General features: G+C 37.6%; 1 pseudogene; it reads right to left on the bottom strand.

Annotated features, from left to right (window-relative positions):
• Nucleotides 1-397: 397 nt before the first annotated feature.
• LOC109677831 (calcium/calmodulin-dependent protein kinase II inhibitor 1 pseudogene) lies at nucleotides 398-647 on the bottom strand (annotated as a pseudogene).
• Nucleotides 648-12,454: the final 11,807 nt, after the last annotated feature.

The following is a 12,454-nucleotide window of genomic DNA, read 5'->3' as shown; positions in this document are numbered from 1 at the left end:
TGCTGCCTTCATTAAAGTGGTTCAAAATCCAGCTCTATAATTGTGCAATATTCACCAGATATAAAAAGAAACAGATATTAATTTTGACAAATAGCTGCAACTGAGACTTTTTATTTCTGTGTACATAGTGATTTTTAAAATTTTTAATTTTATGTACTTTTTATTTTAATTTTCCCTGAGGATCCCAGAACCCTCCCCTTCTCCTCCTCCTCCAGCCTCATCTGTCTCCCAGCCTGACACGGGATACAGGTTGTTGATTTCATCCTGGATAGTGAGCTAATAATAAATTTCAAAACGCTGTCTCTTTTCCATGCTTTTTTGTTGTTTTGGTTTTGGTTTTGGTTTTGGTTTATGTCAACCGTTATCACCCTCTGCTGTTCTCACCCTTTCTCTTAACTCATTGTCTTTGGGGGGTGCAGACTCCAGGAGGTGCCTTGTCTTTCATATTCCTCAGCAGGTCATCAATCTATCGTCTTCAATAACAACCCACTTGTTCTGGCCGATCTGGCCCAGCTTGGGCGGCCGCTTGTTCTGCCGGGCATGGAATAAAGTTGTTGGTGTCCTGCAGGCGGCATGAGATCTGGCCCACGTCCCACCGTCGCCTTAGGGGCTCAGCTTCTCATCCCACAGGGCAGCAATTCCGACATGGTCGCGTCCAGGGACTCCAAGGCAGAACCTTGGACTCCTCCCGCGTCCTCGCCTGCGGCGGACAGGATCAGCGACGCTGGGGTCGGGGACGGACAGCAGGCCAGGGACGGCCCTCGGGTTGCAGCGGCGCTGGCTCTGGCGCCTGCGAGAGGACGGGGGACATGGCTAGAGCAGGAGCGCGCTGCCCGTGCCAGCGACCCAACCGGCGCCCGCAGCTGTGCTGCGCTCAGGCTCGCGCGCCAGTGGCTGCTGCTCAGGCAGTGGCAAGCAGGACTCACATCCTCAGCGCGCTCAGGCCGGTGAGCGGGGACTGGGCCGGGCAGGGCCGCGAGCCAGGGGTGGGGAGGTTGTCCTGGAGAGCCTGGAGGGCGCGGGACCGAGGAGGATGCACCTGGGGGAGCGGGTGGGCCGGTCCTGCAGCTGGTGCGGACGGCCTTGGCGCTGGGTCCTGCAGGATGACTGTGAGCTGCGAGCCACAGGGCTGCAAGGGGCGGAGGGGGAGGGGAGCAAAGGCTGAGATAGAGTCTTGCTTTATGCCTGACCTGGGCTACAGTCTCCTATTTGTGCTTTTTCACATAGCTGGCATCAAAAACATGTGCCACTTTGCACAGTCACTGGATAAGATGGGGGGAGGCGGTCTCACAAACTTTTTCCCTGGGTTGGCATAAACCAAGATCTTCCCAACCTCTGCATGCCAAGTAACTAGAATTATAAGTCTAAGCCACTGTGCCTGTCCTGGGTCTTCTTTATTATCCTATCTGCTACTGTGTATTTTGATTGGAAAATTGAGACCATTAGCCTTCAAATTATTATTGAGAGGTATGTAGTTAATTCCTGTCATTTAGTTGTATTTGCAATGTTTGACTATTTCTAAATCCTCATTTGCTTATCAAGTCACCTGGTGAGGTTTGTTTCTTCCCACCCTCTCATGGTTGTTTTTATCTTCTTCTTAGTGTAGAATTCTTTCAAGTATCTTCTGCATGGTGGCTTAGTGGTCATGAATTTCTTTAGATTTGTTTAAAATATTTTTATTAGTTCTTCGTTTATGAAGGATCAATTTGCTGAATACAGCAAGTTGGCAGTTATATTCTTCAAGGTTTAAAATACATCATCCCATGCCCTATTTTCTTTTAGAATTTCTGTTGAGAGGTCTAATGTTATTCTGAAGTTTTTAATTTAAGTGAGTTTATGCACTTCTATTTGGTGCCTTTCAATTATCTTTCTTTGTTATGTATAATTAGTTTACACTAATTCAGGTAATTTACACTCTTGTATTATCTGAAGAGGATCTTTATCTGACATTCTCTGTTTAATACTGTGAAACCCTCTATACCCAGATGAACATGTATTTCTCAAAATTTAGGAAATTTTCTGCTGTTATTTTATTGAATATGTTGCCTATAACTAGCTTACACTTCTCCTACTTCTATTTTCATTTGTTCATAATTTTTTTTCTGTTAATGCTGTCCAAGAGCTCTTATATATTCCATTCATACTTTCTTTTGTGTTATTATAATTGGCTGTTTCAATTATCCACCTTGTCTTCAAGCCCTTATGTTTTGTATTCAATTTCATCCATTCTATACTACGGATTTCAACTGACCATTCCAAGAGGAAAAAGCTAGCTGAAGTCTCTTGCACAACTAGCACACAGGTTGTTGCCATATGTGGGCTGAGGGTGGTGCAAGTCAAGAATTATTTGCCTGACTTGGGCAGATTTTATTTTAGAAGCTTCTCTTCTTTATATAGCTACTTCTGGTCACAAGAATCTGTTTAGTCTGTGGACTGGGAATGTTCCCACTTGTTCCCCTTGCTCTCTAATTTGTACACCCCAGGCAGCAACCATCAAAACCTAAGAAGTGTCATCAAAATACATGGGAGAGTGGGGACAACAAACCAGAGCACTTCATGGTGGGCGGGAGGAATAAAGTTTAGGGTATCAGATACTCTACCAGCTGATTTGGGTGCATGCAGACCACAGAAAGCAGCTAACCACCCTGGGGGAAAAAGGAAGCCAGGGAAATCATCTGATGCTTGAACTAGTGCTCAGAACTCTGTGCCCCGCCTAGTAATAACCCATAAATATATGGGAGCAATGCCAATTCCTCCATCAATCGTGGGCTCAGAGCTCCATTTTCATGATGCTCCACAGCAATGTAACTCCTAGATAGATTGGGGGGCACTGATCATTGTACATTTCATTGCCCCAGCTCCCCCCATTCAACTTATCATTGTGTCTATGACAGAGACTTCCCATCTCCATGATGCTACTTGTGACTGTGTAAGGTGTTCAGACACTGTAGCAAGGTGTCTCCAGGGTTCCAGAGATGTAGTTGTTTCTTGATTTCAAGTCTCTAGAGTAGCTAAATCTCAAAAAATGAATAATCTATTCAAGATGGTTGCTGGCTGTTGCAATACAAGTTGTGTGGAATGTAGAATGTCTTCCTTTTACAATGAGGTTTTGCCATGTATGAATGCTCGCCCTCACACAAAATTCCCACAGTGAGTTTAGGTCTTGCAGGACATGTAGGACTATCCTATCACTAGGTCTCCCAGTCTGTTTCCAGAGCCATCTGGAATATCTTGGTTATATCTTCAGCTTTGTCTCCACCTGGAAAGATGGTATTGGAGCTGCAGAGTGCTTCCTACTGTTTTCTGTTACTATTTATTTCTCCATGCTTTTTCGCTGTCCTGTCACCAGTTTTGTGATTCCTGATGGTCTTTCTCTTTTCTCTCACCACAGTTATTCTCTCGTCTGTTCCACTGATTACTCTCATCCAGGGTATCAAATACAGAAAGGTTCAAATTTTCCATCTTTCCCACCTCCCCTAAATACTGTTTTTAGGCAATCCTGGGCTAACAAGGAAGAGTGTTTCAAAAAACAAACACAATACAAAGTACACCATCAAATATATATTTTGTACATATTTCAGTGATGTTAATTATGTTCCCACTGTCAAACTATCAACACATCTCTAGAAACTACATTTTTCCACAATACTCATTTAAAACCACTTATGCATTAAAAGGAATATGAAAGCCGTGATACATATGATTTAATTTTAAGAAAATATATTAGGTAAGCGTAGTGAAATAAACCTATAATCCCAGATACTCAACAGTTGGAAATTCGGAGGATCATGATTTGAGGTCAGGACAGAAAAATAGGTAATGAAAACCCATCTCAAATAATATGTCAGGTATGGTGTTTCATATCTCTAATCCCAGCTCTACAGGAGGCATAGGTAGAAGGATCTCATTCCAAGTCCAGCACCTTCAAAAACATGTATAAGACCCTATTGAAAAATGAATTAGAGCAAAAAAGACTACAAAAAGGGGTTAAATGACACAGTATTTGCCGAGCAAGTACTAGGATCTAAGAGTTTATTCCCTGCTACTGTCAAAAAAGGAAGAAAATTCCAGTAACTTACAATATTTGTAATGCCAGGAATTGGTTGGTCTGCTTTCTTTGAACAATGAATAGAAGTCTTACTCATTATCAGAAAATATTCTTATGTGCTAATCCATTCTCCCATGAATTTTTCATCACTTTGGGGTTTCTGATTTCCTTCTTGTAGAATAAGTGCACAGCATTATTATTTATCTTTTGAAAATTATTGATTACATTCCTCCTCTCTCTGTCCTGTTTGTAGACATTTAATCTCAGTAAATAGGCTATATTTAAATACACACCATCATGCAACACTGCCACAAATGAGGCATAGGTATTCAGTGTAATGTGGGAGCTTCTACTTGGGAAAAATCATGCATAAAATGTAACTTATCCTGGCATTGAGAAATTCCTCAATATTTGGTCATGATGCTATGTTAGTGTCTTCTTCATCATCAGCCTCACCATCATGATCACCATTGTTTTGCAGTGCTTAGGGAACAGATAAGATACAAATTTCCACTGATGTGGGTGAGATATTTATGAGAGACAGAAGCAGTATAGGATGCAAACAAAATTGGAAAGTGAATATTGGTATACCCAGTCTTCCTAAACCACCTTTCATGTTTGCCCTCATGATGATAAAACAATGGCCTTAATAGACATTCCACCATCCATTCTCCCCCTGAGCAATTACTGGGTGAAGCTCTATCTCTGGCATATCATGACCAAGGGCTCTAGGTCCAACATCCCTTGATGGCATGTGATCTAATGAAGGTCCAGAACCCATCCCCAGGATTGAGAGGAACACTCAGTAGGAGCATTCTTATGTAGACACTAAAGGTGGGGAGACACAAACATTTGGCAACAGAAATAGAACCAAGAAATAACAGAGCTGTGAGAACAGACCATTTATTTATTATTATTGCACCTAGAGTCTCAATGCACAGAATTCATAAATATACAAATATTTCATCACATTGTACAAGGATGTCTGAGTATTAACGAAAAGAGAAAAAGAATGGAAAAATATGTCAAAGGAAGATTTGTCAAGTCTTCATCCACTCAATAGAAAACTCAGGTGTGAAATTAATCTTGTTCATTTAGGCCTGTTAAGAATCATTAATATTTGTATTTCATTTCTTAATTGGGATAAAATTCACAACATATTTAAGTGCATATTTTGCCATTAATTCGTGTTCACATTTTGTTGGCATTAAATTGCATTGATATTTTTGTGTAGCCTTCACTCTCCTCCACCTCCAGAAAATGTTCAGCAGAAACTTAGCACACAAATGACTAAATCTCAATCATCCAAGCCTTAACATATCAATCACCATACAATATGAATCAAGATGGCAAATAAAAGAATCTATGAAATTATGCAATGAAGATGGAAGTATTCAGAAATCCAGTTCTTCAGTTTCACCATTTACCTACACTCCAAAGTGATGCCACAAGGTCCTGAGTTCAGATTATCCAAATGCGCATCCTCTTTTTTTTTAGGGTCTTACTAATGTCCCTATTACTTAGGCTGTATATGAAGGGGTTTAGCATAGGGGTGACCACAGTGTACATTAATGTTGCCACCACAACTTGACCTGGACAATGTGATACAGTGGAACCAAAGTACACACCAATGGCTGTTCATTAAAATAAGCAAACCACTGACAGGTGAGACCCACAGATGGAGAATGCCTTATACCTCCCACTTGATGATGGGATTCTCAGAATGGAAGAAAAAATTTTGTAGTAAGAGAAGAAGATCCCTGAAATGGGAACAATTCTCACTGTAGCACCAATACAGTACATTACCACATTATTTCTAAAGGTGTCAGAACAGGACAGATTAAGAATTTGAGAAGGGTCACAGAAGTAATTAGATATTACCATATTCTTAAAGCAAGTAAACTATAAGGCAGTCAAATTATCCAACTGGGAGTCCAAAAGACAAAACAAAGAAGACATCAAAACTAAGAAACAGCAGGAGTAAGGGTTCATAATGACTGGATAATGAAGGGGAAGACAGATGGCCACAAACTTATCATAGGCCATCACAGTCAGAAGCATGTCATCCATGACTACAAAAAATATATAGAGAGACATCTGGATCAGGCAACCGACATAGGAGATGACTCTACTGTTTGTTTGCATGTCTACAATCATCTTTGGGACTGTGCTAGAAATAAAACAAATGTCATCCAAGGACAGGATGGAGAGGAAGAAGTACATGGGGGTGTGGAGATGGGAGTCAGAGCTGACAGCCAGGATGATGAGCAGGTTTCCAGCACTGTGACCAGGTACATGAGCAGGAACAGTGCAAACAGAACTGGTTGCAATTCTGGATCATCGGAGAGTCGCACAAGTCGGAATTCTGAGATGTGTAAGATTTTGTGCCTCTAAATCACTAGGACACTTGTTGAAAAGGAAATTTGTTATAGAAATGAAAAAATATGCATTCAAACAAGACTATGCATATTTTGAATTTGAGTACAAACTACTTTAAAATCATACTTAAGGCAAAATATATTCAGAAATATGTCAAATGTGACAGGCCCAATATTTAAATGTTTTGATCTTGGTTGCTTTGCTATTAACTCCTTCTATACACATTCACTTTAAAGACACACAACACTTAGTAATTTAAAAGTTAAAAGTCCATAATCATATTAAAATACAACTTACAGAATAAGTAATACCCATCCACTTTGTAGAAAAATATCATTGTACTTGAAAGGAGTGAAATATATCTCATTTTCTTAAAATTGTACAAAATTCCTTGACTTAGAATATTTATAAAACTATGTAATTTACTACTTCACTGAAGATAGTTCATAATAAGAAAAGATGGTAGTAAGCTAATTGTATACCAAAGGTTTTCACCATTCTTGGCTATTCTTATTTCTATTCTTTAACATGTTTACTTCTCCCTCAAATTTGACTAGAATTAAAATTATTTAAAATATACCTCATTTCAGTGGCTTTGGTGACCTTCACATTTTCATTATGGTGGTTCATTTAAATGATTACAATCACATGTCAGACTTATAACAAATGTGGCATGAGCACACATTTAAAAGTCAACAGTTAGCAATATAAAAAGTAAATCACAGAGCCACTTTTGAAATTATATATTTTATGCATGCCTATTTGTATTAATGCTATACATATTAATACAATACAAGGAATGTAATATAACTCTTTATCTTTTTTCCACATTGTGTACTGAATAGGACCAAAGAAAAGTTTTCTGCTTCCTGATTATCAACCCTTCTATTTTATTTTAAGACACTAGCACAAAGGAAAATCCCAAAGCCCAGTTTGAGTCACCACCTAATTATTTCCAATAAACAGATTTTTACAGCAGTCCTTCCAGATACGTATATTTCAATTCATTAGCTCCAGATAAGTGAAGAGTTGGGATTTTGTCAAGCCACCCTATTGTTTAACTTTAAAAATACAAATGAGAAAATTACATGAAAAATAGTAAAGATATCTAAAAAGAGTATGTTTCCTCATAAATGGCAAAATTAATTATAATTAACTAATATAGGTATTATATAAGAACAGGAATAAAAAACTTTCAATTAGGTAACTAATGAAATATCAATATATTATCAATATATTTATATATGAATGCTTTAATGTATCCAAATTCTCTGCCCTCAGAACAGAATAGAAACAGTTTCCTCAGAATACTAATATTTGAGCTTGTGTGTTATATTTTTCACTAGACATGAGAAATACTGTCCTACAATATTCTATAGAATTTAGAAATATTTATTATTACAATCAGTAACACCAAATAACCATAAAAAATATTAAGAGGTCTTAACCACAGGTACAATTGATGTATTTTTTAAAATTCTTTCCACTTTCCTAAGTGGAATTATAATCAAGTTCTGACATTATGTATTCTCTGAAGTTTGTGTGAACTGATTCAAATGTGTAAAAGGATGTGAAAGCTGAATGAACATCCTTGGCCTGAATCAGGAGGGAGATCTGAGATGAATAATGTGACTCCACTTTGTGCGATCATTTTCTATGATCTTTGGCTCACCTCTCTGTCTGCAACTTGAACCCTCTATAGCACTTTATCTGCAATCTTCCAGTAATCTTAAGAGGAAGAAGACAGGATTTAAAGGGCATACTCCAAGAGTGAATTGGAAGTGAAGAGCATATTCCTGTTATAACATTTTTGTATATAAGGTGGAGATGGCAACATTTGTATGTATCTAAGTCCCAAAACAGGGCACATTAAGTAATTAGCCTCTTTGATTTTTGAAAGATGATAGCAATGTGGACACTTTTAATTACATAATGATAAAGATCATTGAATTATAAAAGCAACATAGCAGCAAGAGCTCAGAGCCAGACACAAAAATCTCTCAATAAGTTTCATTATGCTGCAATTATTGTCATCTTCATATCACCTCCATAATTCATTTGGAATATGTATGAAAAAGTTAGGAAGGATCCATCTGTGCCATTGTGTGTAAAACATCTGTGAGAAATGGAACTGATATAGGTGGAAAGAAAATTTTGATTCAGTTCTCTTGTACACCAACACAACTAAGAAGATACATTTCACAGAGCTAACAAGTGCAAGATTTTCTATCAGTGTTCTCCCATCAGCTAAACAAATGTCAGGCTAGTCATCATGATTAGGAGGATATAGCAATAGTGTTTCCTAAATCCATCCCTCAGCACTTAACTGGGTTAGGCTGCTTCTCTCTTTAGTCATGGTCAAGGTGTGCAAGTCCAAGGACCCTCCTTTGCCTGGTGCCCAATGAAGCGTCAATGCCTATCCTGAGGTTTGAAGTGAATACAATTACAGAGAGGAGCTTGCTGAGGCAGACACCTCTGATTGAGGAGACAAGAATGGAACCTATTACACTGGAGACATTCAGATGAGGTCTGAAAGGACAGAATGATCACTGACTGTTTATGACCTTGGATTATCAATGCACAGTGCTCTCAATTAGCCAAATTGTGGATATTATTGGACCAAGACTCTAAGGAATTTCTAGCAATACTAGCAAAACAAGAGGAGGAAAGGAATACCAAAAACAGGGTTTAGGCTATTCAGTTACAAGGGCAAATGTTTGTGGATGTTTCACTCCTTTTATTTCTGCTGATTACTTCCACTTTCTTTAGAGTGAAATATATATTACAAAAAATGTTAGTATTTAAAACAGGATAAGTACAAACATGAGTAACATTTATTAATTTCACAGTATTTTGAAATTATCTTCATCACATATCACCAGAAACTTCATTTTCCCAAACTGAAAACTAACATTCATTCAAAATGTTTCCTATTCTACCAAGAATCAAACTTTGGCAACCATCATTTTACTATGAAAATAATCACACTAAATCAAGCCACCCAAGATAGGGGAGAAATACAAATGTGGTGGCAGTAGTGTACTGCATTCTGGTTGTTGCTGAATATGTCAAAGAGGCAATATTTGAAAAGGGGGCAGCAGAATTACAAAAAAATAGAAATTATTGATCCTTTAAATAAATTTGCAGTCAGTATAATTGTGCAGCTGAGAATCTTAAAAAATAACCATAAAATACCCAGTGAATCTAAGAAGCCAGAAATTGGAAGGTCAATGATAATGGAGCAATGCTGTGAAGGAAAACTGGCTACAAACTGGGGATATGAATCACAGTCAAAATCATTTCATACACATGTGTAAAGCTGATTTAAAAGACATCAGTGTCAGGGAGCATCCATGGGAGATGCTTCTATGTGAAGTTTGATCTCCAGAATCATCTTTGAAACTTAGAGATGAAACAGGGCAGCCTAGTGTGCCTTGGAGATGAAGAAGTCTTTGAGCATGTATAAGGGGGAAGACCAGTTTGAGAGCCAGGATGACAAGCATATTCCCAAGCACAGTAATCAAGTGCACAGAGAGGAACAGTCCAAAGTGGATGGACTGCCCTTCTGGGTCATATGTAAAGCCAATGAGATGTAATTTAGGAACACAGAATTTCTTGAACAACCTTTAACACTGTGTGTTGGCTTTAAAAAGGAACTATATTTAGAGGAACACTCAATTCTGTAAATATTTTGAATCCAAATAACAATGAGTAAAATTATCACAGGTCTGAACAGCTTTAGCAATATTCAGCCTTTTGAAAAACTATACTTTTCACAATTCTCCCATAGCTGAATTTTAAGTTTTTGACATCCTTCAATATAAGTAAACTCAAGCTTAACAATATCAGAGGACCAGGAACATTCTTCGTAATATCTCCATGTTTGCCAAAAAATAAAGAAGAAAACAGCCTTCTTCATACAAGAAAAAAATTGTTCTATGTAGATATTAAGAACCAGTCATAAAATCTACTTTATTTCTTTTATTACTGTTGTGATGGGTGGATATATATTTTGGCATTAACAAATAGTCCTACAATATATCAAATACATCATAGGTGTATTCACTCCTCCACCATTCTCCTTTATTTCCCTTATCCCATTGCAACAGGTATCATTTTTTCCATTCACATATAGGTATACACAGTATTTGCACCATATTCACCCTCCCATTCCCTTTCCCCATATACTAGACCAACCTACTGGAACCAAACCCCTAGGCAGGATCTGTTCCTCCTTCCTGTACTCTGAATTTGCAAATTTAAAGAATGGCATTTTTTAACATAGTTACACAGAAAATTTCCTTGTGACATTTCCATGTATGTTTGAAGTATAACATGAACTGATCTTCGGCTTTAATTTTCATCTTTCTACTTTATTTCACTTTTTATGTTAGCTTCAAAAGGCTTAAATATTCTGTATTCATCATTGTATAGGAAGTACATCAACCATATTCACCTTCTTAATTCCTTATTTTACCCTCTCCTTCTTTTATGTGTCCTCCCATAAGGGTGACCTGGTTTCCATAATATTGCTATATTTGTATTAGGTCTCCATTCCATATATGAAAGAATACATGTGGCTATTGACATTCTGTGCCTAACTTTACTTAAGATAATGTTCTCCCTCCCCATCCATTTACTTGCAAATGACAAAATTTCATTCTTCTTTATGACTGAATAAAATTCTATTGTATATACATACCACATTGTCTTAAGTAGTGGAGAATCTTGGTTGTTTCCATAGCTTAGCCATTGTGAATAATGCTGCAATAAACACAGCTGTGCAGGTCCCTTTATTGTAACCTGACTTACATTCCTTTGGGAATATTCCTAGAAGTGGTATTGTTAGATCATATAGCAGTTCTATTTTTAGTTTTTTGTGAAGTCTCCATACTGTTTTCCATAGTGGTTTCAGTAATTTACATTCCTCCCAGCAGTGAATGAGGTGAGACATCTTTGCCAACAATTGTTGTTTGTGTTCTTGATGGTAGCCATTGTAACAACAGTGAGGCAGAATTTTAGTGTAGTTTTGATTTGAATTTCCTTTATGATCACAGCTGCTGAGCATTTTTTCATGTACTTTTTTGACATTTGAATTTCTTCCTTTGGAAAGGCTCTGTTGAGTTCTTGACCATTTCTTCACTGAGGCTTTGATTTCGGGGAGTTTAGTTTTGTGAACTCTAGGAATACTCTGGTTATTTATCCCTTGTCAAATACATAGCTGGCAAAGATTTCCTCCTATTCTGTGAGCCATTTCTTTGTTGTGCAGAGGCTTTGTTTTCATGTAGTACCAGTTGCCCATCCTTTCTCTTAGTTTTGAGCCATTTGGGTTCTCTTTAGTAAGTAATTTCCTATGCCTATGAAATCCAAATTATTCCCTGCTCTTTCTGCACTAGCTTCAAAGTTTTAAGTCTTGTTTTAAAGTCCTTAATGACTTTGAGTTGATATTGGTAAAGGGTTACAGACAAGGGTATAATTTCAGTTTTCTGCATTCAGACATCCAGTTTTCCCATCAGTGCTTGTTGAAGAGGCTGTCTTTTCTCCGGTGTCAAATATCAGGTGGGCATAGCTGCATAAATTCATATTTGGGTCTCTATCCTGGTCCATTAGTGTTCATATATGAAAAACATATTTAATTTCTGACAATGATACAATTTTGATCATCAACACTTTAAACTCTTCCTATGACCTACCACTGCATTTGCACTACTCACTTGACATTTCATAATTATAAACTACTATTGGTTCCAATTATATTTAAAGCATTCAATTCTTTTGGATTTTCTTATTACTCTCCTTTGTAAATGTAAGAGCTCACTCAAATTTTATCTGTCTTTTAACAACCATTCAATATGTATTGTCAACCCTTGACTTTGATGAACTAAAACTTCTGATAGCTATGATTTAGACACATGCATATAATTATGTGGCATCAGTGTCCTTGATGTGCCTTTAGGGTTCAGTGAACTGAAAAATGATAAAAACTAGTGAAATGATAACCAGTTTTAAATTTTATAAATAAATCTG

This window comes from Castor canadensis, chromosome 14 (assembly GCF_047511655.1).
Source record: "Castor canadensis chromosome 14, mCasCan1.hap1v2, whole genome shotgun sequence".
NCBI classification, from domain to species: Eukaryota; Metazoa; Chordata; class Mammalia; order Rodentia; family Castoridae; genus Castor; species Castor canadensis.
Note: the sequence above shows the minus strand (reverse complement) of the source record. Positions and strands in the feature narration are given on the sequence as shown.